This window comes from Arachis ipaensis, chromosome B06, assembly GCF_000816755.2.
Source record: "Arachis ipaensis cultivar K30076 chromosome B06, Araip1.1, whole genome shotgun sequence".
Classification (NCBI taxonomy): domain Eukaryota; kingdom Viridiplantae; phylum Streptophyta; class Magnoliopsida; order Fabales; family Fabaceae; genus Arachis; species Arachis ipaensis.
In genome coordinates, this window is record NC_029790.2 from 108460708 (window position 1) to 108477593 (window position 16886).

At 32.0% G+C, this 16886-nt stretch overlaps 1 protein-coding gene across 1 annotated transcript in view; it reads right to left on the reverse strand.

The window, feature by feature from the left end:
• LOC110263460 (diphthine--ammonia ligase-like) overlaps positions 1-16886 on the reverse strand; it is a 35997-nt gene that overhangs the window by 1436 nt on the left and 17675 nt on the right. The gene's annotated exons all lie outside the window — the stretch shown is intronic.

The following is a 16886-nucleotide window of genomic DNA, read 5'->3' on the forward strand; positions in this document are numbered from 1 at the left end:
AATTAAATCATTTGTTACTTATTTTAATTGAATGTAATAAATATAAATTAATTTAATAAAAAAATCATTGTCTCCTGTATAAAACAATGAAATAATGAATTTGGTCTAATTTTATCTATCTTTATTATTGTATAATTATATTATTCTAATTTATATTAAACTAAAATGTCGCTATCATTTTTTTATTTTAATGATAATTTAATTTATTCAAATATTTAATTAAAATAATTTTTTAATCTTATTTTTAATTATTTCTGTTAACTTTAATTGAAATTATTTTATTTGTTCTATAATTTAAGTTAATCAAATTATCACCACGAATTTGTCATAACATATTTGTCATAACTTAGGTTAATCAAATGGTATATTTCTCCCATCACTATAAGAAAAATGTTTGTTACCTTGGAATTTATCGTTGTTCTGTAATTAACGGTATAAACAGCGTCAAAAATTTTTCACTGACAATTTTTCAGTCTGATATTAATTATCGGCGAATTTTTTTTTAGTATTTTCAATAGATTATTGAGCCTAAAATTATAATAATTCGATGATAATATTGGTGCCATTTCGCTTTAAACACGTTTGTGTTATTTAAATTAGTTATTTAATTTGATATATGTTATATTTATGGTTAAAATTTTAAGAATGACTAATGATATCAATTGATGAAATTACGTCTTATATTAAATTAGTTTTAGTTTGGTGGATACTTTTATGTATTAGGTTGATTTATTTTTGTCCTAAATCATATATAATAATGTGGATCAAATGAATTAATGTAGAATAATTTGTTATTATTATAATTGACTGCAATAATTACACTAATTTTGTCGGCTGTTTTTATGAAGAAGGGCCTTAAAAACCCAAAAACAAAAGCACCACTACAGGATTGAAATTTTGGAGAGTTAATATTCAAAATGATTCTTGAATTTCGATTCCGATTTAATTTAACTCTCGAATTTTTAACTGATTTAAATTATCCCCTGAAATTTTAACATGTGCCTCAAGTTGGCCCTTCCATTCATTTTCGTCACCGGAAAAATGACATGATAAATTTATTTGACACCTGGCAGTGACACAAGAAAAACGACGTCATTTTTCAAAAACCTAATTTCCTATTTCTTCATCACTGTAGGGGGTCAAATTTCTATAGTGCCAAATTCAAACAAACCAACAAGAAGCTCCTACAACATCCTTCCACCACTGCCGGGATAATCAATCTCTGAATAAGCCACTTCAATTACATGAAAAGCTTTTTTATTTTCTATATGTGAATGCAATGCAGAAAAAGTGAAGAAAAGTGGAGCAACACTCACGATGGTAGTTCACGATGGTAGTGGGTCCGAGGTGGGGGCGGCGATGTGGTCAATGGGGGAAGGGTCACTGGTTCTGACATCAATGGCTTTGAGAATGTGGAGGGGACTCTTGATGAAGAAAGAGGGTGAGTTGAGGTTGTAGTGTTACACCAAAACCTCGCATATCCCTCATTCTTTTTCAATAATAATAATAATAATATAATAATAATAATAATAATAATAATTAAGAATCAGTTTGAAGTGAAATAGAGGAAGTAGAAGAGGTTGTGTTTGTTGTGAATGAAGCAATTGCTCATGTCTGTGTAGATGAAGGTGATGATGATTACTTGATGACTAAAAATGGGTTGGAGAGAAGTCATGACTGCTTGAGGAGGAGGAAGAAGAGGGAGAGTAAAACGACGTCATTTTGGAACAAATAGCAAAACGAGGTCATTTAATTGTGCCAGGTCAGCTTTTCGGTGACGAAAATGGACGGAATGACCAACTTGAGGCACGCGTTAAAATTTCAAGGTACAATTTGGGTCAATTGATAATTTGAGAGTTAAATTGAATTGGAGGTCAAATTTCAGAGGTCATTTTGAGTATTAACTCAAATTTTGGGTGATTGCTTTTTCATTTTTGGAGTTCTTCTCGGCTAATTTTTCCTTTCAACTCATTCTTCCTCTTTTTTTCAATCTTTTTTGTCCAGTTTTTATTAATTTTATTTTTCTTGCTTTTTTTTTAGTAGATTTTCTTTTTCTTGCTCAACATGTTGATTAAGCTTTTTTTTCATTGATTTTTTTTATATGTTTTAATTCGTTAAACGCCCAAAAAGGTAGAATTTTGGGCGTTAAACGCCAGAATGGACACCATTCTGGGTGTTTAACGCCAGAAGGACACTAAAAAATATATTTTATTTTTAATTCAAATTTTTTTTTGTTTTTGTGAATCATCAATTCATATTTCCTTTTTTTTAGGTTATGAAGGATCTATGATTTTAGATGTATTTAGATATAACCTAATTTTAAAATTCTTTACCTGAAAATATACTCTTTCTTAGTTCTTAAATAGTATAAAAGGTATGAAACTTTTGTTTTTTTGTGTATGTCTTACTCGATTATTTTCTTTCTATAATTTTAATTGAAATTATTTTATTTGTTCTATAATTTAGGTTAATCAAATTGTCACCACATATTTGTCATAACTTAGGTTAATCAAATTGTATATTTTTTCCATCACTATAAAAAAAGTGCTTGTTATCTTGAAATTTATGTTGTTCTGTAATTAATGGTATGAACAGCGTCGAAAAATTTTTACTGACGAAATTTTTTAGTCTGATATTAATTATCGGCAAATTTTTTGTTAATGTTTTCAATAGATTATTGAGCCTAAAATTATAATAATTCGATGATAATATTGATGCCATTTCGCTTTAAATACGTTTGTATTATTTAAATTAGTTATTTAATTTGATAAATGTTATATTTATTGTTAAAATTTTAAGAATGACTAATGATATCAATTGATGAAATGACGTCTTATATTAAAATTAGTTTTAGTTTGGTTGCTACATTTTTTATGTATTAGGTTGATTTATTTTTTTCCTAAATCATATATAATAACGTGGATCAAATGAATTAATGTAGAATAATTTTTTTTTTGTTGTGGTAAAGTAAGGGGCTTAACAGCCCCAAAAGGAAAAAAAATTACAATTCATAGACAAAACGGGGTATGATAGCCCCTGTGAAATCATCGGCCTGAATATTTTAAGTTCTATGGGTGGGTTGTCAATAAAATGGTATTCCAACTCTTTGCTAGTGCTCCTTTTTGTAATCCAATGTGCCACTCTATTTCCTTCTCTTAGAGTGTATGTGCTTAATAGTCACTTGTCACTGTTTGTTTATCCACACAAATATGCTTCTGAGGATAGGATTAGAATGCTCTTGATTATACTTCCCCCTTTTTAGTACTTCGAATATTGATCTAGAATCAATTTCAATTTCTATTTTCTTAAAATCCAAATTCCAAGCAGTTTTTAAGTCGTGATGTACACCCCAAAGTTCTGCTTGGTAAGCTGTACAGTGTCCCAAATTAACTGCAAAACTGCAACCCATCTCCCGTCGCTATTCCTCAATGCTCCTCCACATCCCGCTATTCCTGGGTTCCCCAATGAGTTTCCATCTCTGTTGATTTTGATCCATCCCTCCATTGGTGGTGTCCAAGAGATGTGCCTCTCAATTCAGTTTCTCCTTGATTTGATCAAATTCTCCTTTTTAAAAGCTTGGGAGATTTCAGAGACATATGAGTGAATTATTCTTTCTACGTCATTAGGTCTTCGGAAGGGAGAGTTGAAAATTTCTTTGTTTAGCCACCGCCACATCCACCAGCAAGTCACCATGAAGATGGTAATCCAGTTTTCATTGGGGTTGCTGCTCAGATCGGATGTAAGGTTCCATCTCAACCATGCATCGAAGGGAGCTCTGAAAAAACTTTAAAGCTATCTTGGGTTTATTAATCGAGTCCATAGGCGTGAAGCGGCTGGGCAATCTCTAAGGACGTGAATTATGTTTTCTGTCACTCCTTCGCATCGATGGCAGCTGTCACAGGTTCCCAACAATCTTCTTCTTCTAGCTGATGTCATCAGCCTAGAATGGGAGGTAAGCCACATAAAAATTTTATTTTTTGAGGTCCTTTCCATCCCCATATTATTTTCCATGTGTGATCTTGAGTGATTGTATGTTGCGCTAACATGTTATATGTGCTTGTGATTGAGAATTCTCCTAAATTTGTGAGGTTCCACATGATTTTGTCCTCTCCCAATTCTTCCAAAGGAGGCATGATGGCTGTAATTTTTTTGATAATTTCCTCTGATAAATGACTATGTAGCCACTGAAAATTCCATTCACCTGTTCCATTAGAGATTTCTGAAACTATTTTTTTTTTTTTTTGGTCTTCATTTATAGGACTGAGGCTGTAATTCGTTAAAGTATTAATTCCCTTAGCCCAATTATCCTTCCAAACTCTAGCCGATCTTCCATTCCCTATAGCATAGAAAATATTTTGATAGAAGATGTCCCCTATTTTTGCAAGGTTTTTCCAAAGAGCGGAATCTGATTTTCTACTGCTGATATTTTGCTTGAGGTTAAGCCCCCTGCCATATTTACTAATGAGAACTCTAGCCCAGAGAGCTTCTTGCTCTGTAACAATTCTCCACAGGATCTTAACCAGAAACGCTTCATTCATCTTGGATAGATCTCTGAACCCCAATCCTCCAAGCCTTTTTGGTTGACAAATGAGTTTCCAGCTAACAACATGAATCTTCCTATTGTCTGTGTTTTCTCCCCATATGAATTTTCTTTGAATCTTTTCCACCTCTTGGCAGATTCCTTTAGGGATTTGAGTATGCATCATGTCAAAATTTAGTGTAGGGCTAATGACTGAGTGGGCTAAGGTAATTCTTCCCTCAAGGGAGAGACAATTTGTTTTCCATCCTCCTAATTTCACTTTAATTCTATCAATGGTTCCCTTGAAATTTTCTTTTCTTTTTCTGGTGTTGCTCAACATGGCTCCCAAGTACCTTCTCAGATGTGGCATTTCTTTGAAACCGCTACTGCTGAGGATTCTGCCCCTTTCATTATGATCCACGTTCTTAGAGAAAACAATTGATTTTTTTTAGCATTTATCTTCAGACCTGATACTTCACCAAATCTATTAAGGATTTTCATAATTTTTTCCATTTGGTCCTCCTTAGCTTCTGCAAACAGCAGTAAGTCGTCAGCGAAAAGGAGGTGAGATATGCTAGGCCCATCTCTACCTGCTTTCATAGGAATCCAGTATTCCCTCATTACTTCTTCTTCTATTATTTGTGAGAGCTTGTCCATAGTGATCACAAACAGGTAAGGTGATAAAGGATCTCCTTGTCATATCTCTCTTGAGGGTTCAAAAGCTTCCGTTTTGCTACCATTCCAAATGATTTTGTATGTTACTGTGCTTACACACGCCATTATAATTTGGCAAAAATTGTTGCTCACTCCAAATTCCTCCAAACAAGCATTGATGAAATTCCAATTTAGGCGATCATAAGCCTTTTCAAAATCAATTTTTATTGCCATGAATTTTTTTTCTCCCTTTCATTTTCTTCATGTCAAGCATCATTTCCTTTGCAATTATAATGTTATCATGTATGATTCTTCCTGACACGAAATTGGACTGATTAGGGGCTATCCGATTATAATAATGTTATTATAATAATTAACTGCAATAATTACACTAATTTTGTCGGTTTTTTTTTTTATAAAGAATGGCCTTAAAAGCCCAAAACAAAAGCACCACTACAGGATTGAAATTTTGGGTGCTTCTTCTCTTTTTCATTACTTTTTTATTGTTGGAGTTCTTCTCGGCTAACTTTTTCTTTCAGCTCATTCTTCCTCTTTTTTTCTGTAACAACCCAATTTTCGACAGGTCCGGATCACTGCCAATCGTCAGGTGTTACTTCCCAGTAGCCCTATAAAACTCTAGACTCGATATTATTTACTACATATGCACCTTTCGTACTAACGGAATCGCGTATGTTAACTTATTTTTATCATATATATATATTTTTTTTAACAAATCTATTAATAAAACCATGAACATCTTCAAGTCCTATCCCTCAAAAATGCTACAGAAGTGAGGGAAAGCAAAGTCTAAGGAATGAATATCATCTATCGTACATTCTTTCTACCGTCGAGACACAAGTTTTCAACCATCAGCTCAAGACTAGTTTCGAGCATCTTCTGTAGGGTCCGACAACACGTGCTCCTCTGGTGCCTCTCTGAATATAACTCCTGTGGCAGCGATCAAGTCTGGATCTTCCATCTGTGGGGGAAGGGAAAAAGAAGGGGTGAGAACCTATATGGTTCCCAGTAAGGTGACATCATGAAAGCGCATCTCTCTCGTGAAACCTAGAGTTTTGGCTTTATCGTAATAACTCGCTTACTAAGTCTCTCGGCTACTTCCGTATCGTGGGCTCTGACATAACTCTTTCTTGGCATCTTTTTTTGGGATGAATGTCGTTCTCATGCTATTCTCTATGACTATTATTCTCAACTCTATTATCTTATTCTAAGCTTTGAGAAAGTTACGTCATAATCTTAAAATACAGACAAGAATCAGAAAATAGAGAATTAATAAGAAGCAGATGGCACATCGCAGAAAGAATGAACAGTAAACAATCACAATCAAATGTGCAAACAATTTATGATGCATGCATGTTCCTAATGCAGGCCATGAGCTCATGCATCGGTTGTCTACTGGTGCACGAAATTGTAATGTTACTGTTCACATTACTCTCTTACAACTTCGCACAACTAACCAGCAAGTGCACTGGGTCGTCCAAGTAATACCTTACGTGAGTAAGGGTCGAATCCCAGAATCCCAGTTGGTTTGAAGCAATCTATGGTTATCTTGTAAATCTTAGTCAGGAAATCAATTATGTTTATCAGTTGAATTATGAATAACCAGTAGAGCATAAATTAAAAGTTACTTGTTGTGTAGTAATGGAGAATATGTTGGACATCCATTGAAGCTCAGAGTGATTGGCATCTATAGGAACTCAGAATTCAGATAGTGTTATTGATTCTCTTAGTTCAGTGTGATGATTCTTGAACACAACTTCTTTATGAGTCTTGGCCGTGGCCCTAAGCACTTTGTTTTCCAGTATTACTACTGGATACATAAATGCCACAGACACATAACTGGGTGAACCTTTTCAGATTGTGACTCAGCTTTGCTAAAGTCCCCAATTAGAGGTGTCCAGAGTTCTTAAGCACACTCTTCTTTTTGCTTTGGACCTTGACTTCAACCGCTCAGTCTCAAGTTTTCACTTGACACCTTCACGCCACAAGCACATGGTTAGGGACAGCTTGGTTTAGCCGCTTAGACCAGGATTTCAGTCCTTTAGGCCCTCCTATCCACTGATGCTCAAAGCCTTGGGATCCTTTTTAATTGCCCTTGCCTTTTGGTTTTAAGGGTTATTGGCTTTTTCTGCTTGCTTTTTTTTATTTTTTTATTTTTTATTTTTTTATTTATTTATTTTTTTTTTGCAAGCTTTGTTCTCTGCTGCTTTTTCTTGCTTCAAGAATCATTTTTATGATTTTTCAGATTATCAATAACATGTCTCATGTTCATTATTCTTTCAAGAGCCAACATATTTAACAGTCTTAAACAACAAATTCAAAAGACATATGCACTGTTCAAGCATTCATTCAGAAGACAGAAAGCATTGCCACCACATTTACCCAATTAGAATTTGTTTTATTTAAACTCGAGATTTTTTTGCTTCTTATTCAAAAGATCTACTATTTTATTCATGTTTAATGATGATGAGAAAAATAAACTATAGCTTAATTGGAGATAAAATCAAAATAGATACTAATTACTACTATATGACTCCTAAGGTAAAATTAAAATAAGAACAGTTATCACAGAGTTAAGGCTAAGATTATAACTCAACAACCTTGAGGTTTGGGAAGTGGATGTTCCTCTAGTCTGTGAGGTGCTTGGTCCTTCAAGAGAGAATTTCTGGCGCTTCAGTTCCTTTAAATCACGCCCTTGCTCCTCTTGGAGTGGGTTGTTTTCCTTTAGGGGCCATGATCTTAGTGATCACGGATAAGCACACCAAACTTAGAGCTTTGCTTGTCCTCAAGCAAAAGAAAAAGAAGGAGATGGGTAGAAGGAGAGCTCCTCCCCACCATCCTGGCGTTTGAACACCCAAACACTGCCTGTTTTGGGCGTTCAATGCCCAATTGCTGCTATCCTGGGCGTTCAACGCCCAGTTGTTGCCCTTTTCTGGCGTTGAACGCCAGATAGCTATCCTTACTGGCGTCCAGCGCCCACTGGATGCCTATTTTGGGCGCTGAACGCCCAAAATGGCCTTGCCAGTAAGCTCCCTATCTCTGTTTTGTGTGTAGATTCCTTCTGTAACCCTGTAAACTTATGCAAATGATTATTTACCTTAGTGTCAGTGAACTTTATATAAACAAATAAAAATAAAAATAGGGCAAAATGCTTAGAGGATTGTTGCCCCATGGCTGGGTTGCCTCCCAGCAAGCGCTTCTTTACTTCTTTAAGCTGGACCTTGCTGAGCTTTTAATCTAGCTTCAGCCTTGAGAATTCTTGCTCAATGTTGCCCTCAAGATAATGCTTGATTCTCTGTCCATTGACAATGAACTTCTTATCAGAATCAATATCTTGAAGCTCCACATAACCATATGGTGACACACTTGTAATCACGTATGGTCCCCTCCACCGGGATTTCAGTTTCCCGGGGAACAGCCTGAGTCTAGAGTTAAACAACAGAACCTTCTGTCCTGGTTCAAAGATTCTAGATGACAGCTTTCTGTCATGCCACTTTTTTTATTTTTCTTTATAAAGCTTGGCATTTTCGAAAGCTGTGAATCTGAATTCCTCTAACTCATTTAGCTGGAGCAATCATTTTTCTCCTGCTAATTTGGCATCTAAGTTTAGGAATCTGGTTGCCCAGTAGGCCTTATGTTCCAGTTCCACGGGCAAGTGACATGCCTTACCATACACAAGTTGGTATGGAGAGGTCCCTATACGGGTCTTGAATGCTGTTCTGTAAGCCCACAGAGAATCATCCAAGCTCCTTGCCCAATCCTTTCTACGGATACTTACTGTCCGTTCCAGGATTCTCTTTAATCCTTTTCTGGCGCTGGACGCCAGAATTGGGCAGAGAACTGGCGTTGAACGCCAGTTTACGTCGTCTATCCTTGTGCAAAGTATGGACTATTATATATTGCTGGAAAGCCCTGGATGTCTACTTTCCAATGCAATTGGAAGCATGCCATTTCGAGTTCTGTAGCTCCAGAAAATCCACTTTGAGTGCAGGGAGGTCAGAATCCAACAGCATCAGCAGTCCTTTTTCAGCCTGAATCAGATTTTTGCTCAGCTCCTTCAATTTCAGCCAGAAAAATACCTGAAATTACAGAAAAACACACAACTCATAGTAAAGTCCAGAAATATGAATTTTTCCTAAAAACTAACTAAAACATACTCTAAACTATATGAAATTATCCCCAAAAAGCGTATAAAATATCCGCTCATCATCTACCCGCAACCCGACGTTACTCGGGGTGAACCCCGAATATGGTTCCTTTACTGTGTCAGTTAGACACCTTGGCATCACGGTTACCCGTGTCAGTTAGGCCTCATCATAATAACATTTTAATGTGTATCATAGTAAGAAACAGTGCTATCAGTTAGGCGAACATTTCCGCATTAGCAATCTCAGGCTATCAGTTAGGCGGACACTTTCGCATTAACAATTTGGCACAAAGGCCCATTCAACATACAATATGCTATCAGTTAGACAGACATTCCCGCATTAGCAATCTTAGGCTATCAGTCAGGCGGACACTTCTGCATTAGCAGTTTGGCACAAAGGCCCAGTCAAACAAATAACATTCAACTATCCTTTTCATTCATTGTTTCTTATTTCCTGTCTTTTCATCATGCCTCCGCATCACCTTATAAATGTACATACCTCCGCATCACCACATAACTAAGCATACCTCCACATCACCATATTACTAAGCATACGTCCGCATCACCCTTTTAACTTTAACCTTCCTAGGGGTAACTTGCATTCTTATTCACTTCTTAGCTTGTTTAGCTTAATACCTTTTTGGCGACCGGTTTTCAATCTAACGATTAATATCACAAACGGACTCAGATTCACGCAAACTTTATGTCCACATGTTTATATTGAACTCAAGTTTCTAAAATTTTAGAAATCGTATTTTTCTGGGCAGTCTATCTCCAACTATTGAGGAAAAACGAAGACTGTTATTCTAGGTTTGTAGGAACAGCACCTTGCTGTCTTGTTATGTTGTTTTTATGTTGTGAAAGCTTACGCACGGACTATCTCTCTTATCAAAGTAACTCTAGAGATTCTAACCTTTACTTTGAATTATATTTTACTGCATTTGGATTAGAATTGAATTTTATACATGGTTTTAAAATTCTGGTACTGCACTTGTAAAGATTCAGAAAAACAGCAAGCAGCAGTGTCTTTATAAAATTCATAATAATTTCAATTCTAATCCGTTGCTCCTAAATTTTGGTGAGATTACAGTCAATATCCCTAAGTTTAAGAATCCACAAGTTTCAAGTTCATATAACTTCATTTGATTCATTAATTATCAATTGGAAGTGGAGCCCTGTTTTCATAAACCAGTTCAGAGTTTCCAGCAAACAACCGACCTTCCAAGTGACTTATCTAAGTCTACAAAATAGATATGAACATAAAACTTATACTCACTTAAAATAGATTGATAGATCTTTAAAATTCTTTTGAAATCAACTCAAAATTCTGTTTAAATTAAAAGTTATAGCATCTGGAAGTTGGTGCTGTAGAACTAGAAAACCAAAAAAATCTGCAACAACCACTAAACTTCAAAAATTCATATCTTCCAAACCGCTTGGCCAAATTCCATGAAATGTTTATGGCATATTCAAGACATACTGATATTTTACAGAAAAATAATTTCATCTAAAAATTAGGTCTGGCCTGCTCCCAGAAAGTCATTCGTTCTGCTGCCAAGTATGCAGAAATTCTGCATCAAGTAATTCCAACAACCTCACATACCAAAACTTATATTTAAGCCTAAAATTCCTCTAAAACCATAATTCCAACTTTCTTGTGACTAACCAAAGTTGCTAGAGTAATTAGCACTGCCCCAACAATCCAGATTCGATATTTTCTAAGTTTTCAAGTGCTTATACACAAGTGAACATTCATTTTTCTGCATCATGTTAAAAACATAATTTCCACATGCACTTTTTATCATTCAATCACATAATAAATCATCATTCATCATCATTCAACTGGATTTAGTTATAACAGAACCCATCTCAAGCACAACAGCTCATACTACCAACTAATTCAATCATAAAATATAGCCTTTAGCCTTCAAGTAAATTCTGCACATAGCAACATAAAACCCCAAGTAACATTATCAAACCTACAATTCACCAACAGCACCATCAATCAGTCACAAACATATCCTTCTAAACATTCAAACCCTTACCTCTTTTGAAGTTCAAAATTCTATTTCTGCTTCTTCTTTGAATTAAAAATCCTAGACACACAAAATTGAAGTTTCAGTCACTCCTCTCTTCTCCCTCAGCTCCGTTTCATTCTTTTCTTTTTTCTGTTTGTGAGTGTCTGTGATGACCCAGATGAAGCAAGCACTCATATAAGTAGAAGAAGAAGTGGAGGAACTCGTCCTGTCTCTCCTTCTTTCCGTCTTGGTTCTGCTCTCTCTCTCCCTCTCTTTGCTGCCTTCTGTTTCTTGCGTTGAAAAAGGGAGACCCAGTAGAAGCGGTGGGCGTATAAATAGGAGAAAAAGAAGTGGAGTGAGGTGGTGAAGAGAGTTTCGTGGTTCTTCCTCCAGAGAACACCTAACCAAAGCCCATTATCATATGAGGAAACCAAGAGGTGTAACCTTGGTTGGGAGGAGGCTTCTCTCTGTTTTGGTTATCAGAGAAAGAATGAAGAAGATTAGGGCTTTAATCATGGTTAGGTTCCTGATGATGTATATGTTTATGGTTCGGTTGAATCGAAAAAAAAAAAGCGGTTTAATGTGTGTTGGTTCATATTTGACTAATCTTAATAATAAATTTATACTTTTTTTAATTAATTCATCAAATGAATAATTAAAGATATCGTGTTTATAATGTTTGATAGAAAAATGTGGTGAAGAAAAAAGAAAACCGTGGCTTTATATTAGAGAAAAAATCACTTTGATTATGTAAGGGTGAAATTTTGTTTGGCATGTTTTTTTTTTTTTTTTTGCTCTTCTTACTCTTTTTTCACATATCTTAATTTTTTTTATTTTTTTTATTTTATATGTTTTGATTAGCAAAAATTTATGATAAAAAAATATATATTTTATTTTCAATTTAAATTTTTTTTTTTTGTCTTTGTGAATCATCAATTCATATTTCTTTTTCTTTTAGGTTACGGAGGATCCATGATTTTAGATGTAATTAGATATAACCTAATTTTAAAATTTTTTACCTGAAAATATACTCCTTAGTTCTCAGATAGTATAAAAGGTATGAAACTTTTGTCTTTTTATGTGTGTCTTACTAGATTATTTTCTTTCTAGAATTTACATATGTTTTTAATCTTTGTTCACCAGAAAAAACGGCTAGATAGTATAATTCTTTGGAGATTATTGCACCACCAACAAAATGTTAAAAATTTCATATTAGACTGATCAAACTTTGGTCGAATTTAGGGAACCTAAATCCATTAATTCCATTGAAATGGTATTGATAATTGAGCAGGTAAATCTAATTTTATGTATAAAAATTTCATGATGCAAAATTCATAAATCATAATTTTCTATAATAATTACTATATGTGTTCTCTATGATTTTTAATGATGTTTTTGAGTCTCCATAATATAAATTTTTTTTAGTGTGTATATGTCTTTTTTTTTTTATTTGGTACGTGATAATTGAATAGCTGTATTTTGAGTTGTTATGACTTTATTTATTGCCTTAATTATTGACTATTAATTGATCTTAATTTTTCAGATTTTTATGTTCTTAGTTGGTGAAGTTAATTTTTTTTTTAATTTTTTATTTAATAATTTGGATATGTTCTATTATTTTATTTACTTTTTTTTTACTTTTGAAAAAATGACAAATAGATCCTTGATCTTTTGATCTGCAGATCTTTAAATCTTCAAGGATTTAAAAATACATTTAAGTCTTTGACCTCTTCAAAATTTAGACATATTGATCCCTCATGTTTATTTGGGTTTGTCAGATCTAACAGAAAAATTAAACGAGACTTCTATTGTACTGACCTGATTGATACGGATGCACACGTGAGAGGGTTTTTAAAATGGAACAAATTAGACACAGGAATCAATGTGTCCAAATTTTGAAGAAATGAGGAACTTAAATATATTTTTAAATTTTCAGAGACTTAATTAAATATTTACAGATCAAAAAATTAGAGATCAATTTGTCTTTTTCTCTTTATTTTTTTTGAATGTATTTTTATCTAAATGTCAAATGAAATTTTTAAATTTCTATTATGAAATGTTTCTTTATTTCTATTAGAGTAATGAAAGTCGCAAAAGTTTGGATTATTTAATTGGTTTGTGATCCAATTTTTTTTTATTAAACTATTATGAAAGAGTACATGGTTCATTTTAAATTGGATCTATATGTAATTAACTGTTTCATCTTCATAAGTTATTTAATTTGCCGTCTCTACTCTCTATACAAATTTACCTACAAGAATCTTCAATACACTTTTGTCATCTTATACGCAATATAAATAAATCGATTATGTTAAGTATACACTAAAATCAATCAGTAAAGTCAATTATTAGTATAAAATACATGTTAAATATAAATTCACATTAAAAATAAATTAAACCACACATATATTTATATACAAATATATTGGTAACTAATTTTTATTTTGGTATATCAATAGCATTTTTGTAAATTAATAACTGAAAAGAACCTTTTAACCAATATTTTGTCACAATATTTTTTCTTTGCTTATTGTTAATATTAATGTGGATATTTGCTTTTTTTTTTTGTTAAATAAAAATGAGCTCTTCACATTCTTAGCCCGAATTTGCTCTTATTGGTATAAAATGAATTGGATATATTGTATTTGAGCATTTAAGGGTTTAGTTCTAATGTTGAGGTTTCAAACCATTTGCTGCTTTTGTGTTATTTTTTATTGCCTTTGGGTGTTAAGTTTGTTTTTTCTTTATTTTTGTTGAAAGAAATGATATATTTAATCTCTATTGTATTTTATTGAATTTTTCTTTAATTATTTAATTGAACTTTATTGTTATTATGTATAGACAATAAATAATAAAATATTTTGTTTTGTAAAAAAGTAGAAAATAATTATTCATGCTTCTATAGATAAAGATATGAGATCTGATATCTAATATATGTATTTGGATCATTGTTATCAGAAGAAATTGTGTATGTTTTTGCGTATTTTGAAGTTAGCAACAACTATAAATTATACTGCACAACAACATATTTTTTTAAATTATTTTTTCAAACATAGACTACTATGAGACTCTCTTTCTGTAATGTAATACCATTACATGGTATTAAGTTGGTTCTTTTAAGAAAAAATTATAAATTATTTTCCTTAACACTTTTTTTTGGTTGGTGAGTATGTGGTTCATAGCATAGTATATAAATTGATTTTTATTTTATTCAGATAATTTGTGTACAATCCTCTTTTTGATTTTTTTTAGACAACGTTAAAATTAGAGATAATACTCAATTTGGTTCCTAACTCGAGTCTCAATTTAGTCCTTAAAGTTTTAATTGCCTCATCTCCAAACTTTTCAATTGACTCTGTGACGGAAACCACGGTAGGGACTAACATAATTAAAATTTAAAAAGTTCAGGAACTAAATTGTGGCAATTGAAATTTTAATGACTAAATTAAAACTCGAGTGTAACTTTAGGGACCAAACTAAATATTTTCTCTTAAAACTATGATCAGTATATATAGAGGGTGAGAAGCAATATATAAATGATAGCAAAACTATTAACATGTTGGTCATTCAAATTGAGAATATCAGGTGTGTTTTTTTTTATGTCCTTACTCAACAACTAATATATTTATACAAGCTATTTTGTATTTTTAATTTCTATAAAATATGTTCTCTCTGCCGTTTAAAGCTTAATGTTGCTATATTTAGAGAAATGGCGACCGGAACAATAATTTTGCGACAACAGGTAACCAACAGCTATCTGTGGTTGTCTTCCAATTTGCAAAAGTAAAGCCTTTTTAAGATATGTGAAAATTTAATCACTTTTAAATGATTATATCTTTTATTGTAGTTGTGTTTATTATTTATTAAGACGTGAACATTGGTTAACTTTATTTGGTCAAATTATTCATTCATGTAAAGTTGCTTGCATTCAAATATATGTCAAGTAAAAGTCAGTGTTTTTACACAATTATTTGATTTAATTTTTTTATAAAAAAATCCTATTTAATTTTTTTGAAAAAGTAATCAGTTGTCTAGAACTTAATAATATTCAATGTCGGTATGTCTACGTCAGTGTCTTATAGAAAATAACTGTTTAGTATTTAGTTTATTCTATGTTGTTTAACTTTCATACTATTTTTATGTAGGTTAGATTCTATGTTGTTATAGCCATTATTCTTGTTGTTCATCCTGTTCTATATTAGTGGTATAAGTCCTGTGTTTGTAATTGAAGTTAATGCGAATATATACTTCTGTGATGACAATAAAAAGGATATGAATGATGTAGTTAATAGGTACAACTCTATTTAGATTTATTTGTGCAATATTTTTAAAAATGATAATGTAATTATCTAATTAAATGTATTTTTTAAATTTATTTAGCAGTATCTAAATTAAAATCAATAATTAGTAGACAACAAAGAAACAATTTATTAAGCTGTAAAATTAACTATTTTTCCAACATATCACTGCAACAATTTAGACATTTATAGCATAATTATTTAAAAAAAATTCTAAGATTAGTGGCAGGAGAACAATAATTCTAAAACACTAAGAGTTAACATGATCAATTTTCTCTTTTGGTCTTAGCTAAATATACATTTTAAATAAGATAGATTCTTGTAAGGGATATATGATAATAGCGGTGATCACTTCAATAAATATGCTTTATTCTCTTGTGACACTAGAAAATTTTACGTGTGTCAAGTATGATTTTTTCTCTTTTCTCTTGCTTTTGGGAATTAAAAAAAAAAGGGGCAGTATCATTTTAAAATTGTTTATCAAAGAGCTACCATAATTTTAGTGCAAAAGTGGTTAAGAAAATGTCTAATAGTGCATTTTGTTTTTAATTTAACATGTTTTATCTTTTTAAAATTCTTATGAAGGCTAAAGAAAATTTTTATCAAGAAATACAGCACAACATGCAAATACAAATTGCACATGAAGAATGCTACAATAAAATTAGGTAGCTTATACACCAAACGAGAAAGATTTTTTTTTTTAATAAATATTTTAATTATTTTATTTACTGAAATAGATATTTTGAACACTTTACGTTTTTAGATTTTTGTTACATATCTCATTTATAATGTAACGAAACTATTATACACGAATCTCGTTTGTAAACGAGATAAAGCCAATCAGAGTCATATCTTATCTTGTTTATAGTGTAAACATAAACAAATACTGTGTAAATCAGATAAATTTATAATGGCTTGATTTTTAAGAAAATAATATATTAGTTTTAAATGGACAATTTCAAATCACTCGTTTTAGATTAAAAAAAATTAAAATTGATATCATTGTATAAAATTAAATTATATTAGAGAGACAATTTGCAAAAATTTTCAATTTAAAAAAAATTGGATTAACTTAAAAATAAAAATTAAATTGATATTCGTGAAATTTTTATAATAATACATATATTTTATTTACAGTGTAAATAAGATAATTATGAATTTATCTCGTTTATATTATAAACGAGATATGTGAATTTTTTTTTTTTAAATTTCATACATATTAGTATAAATAA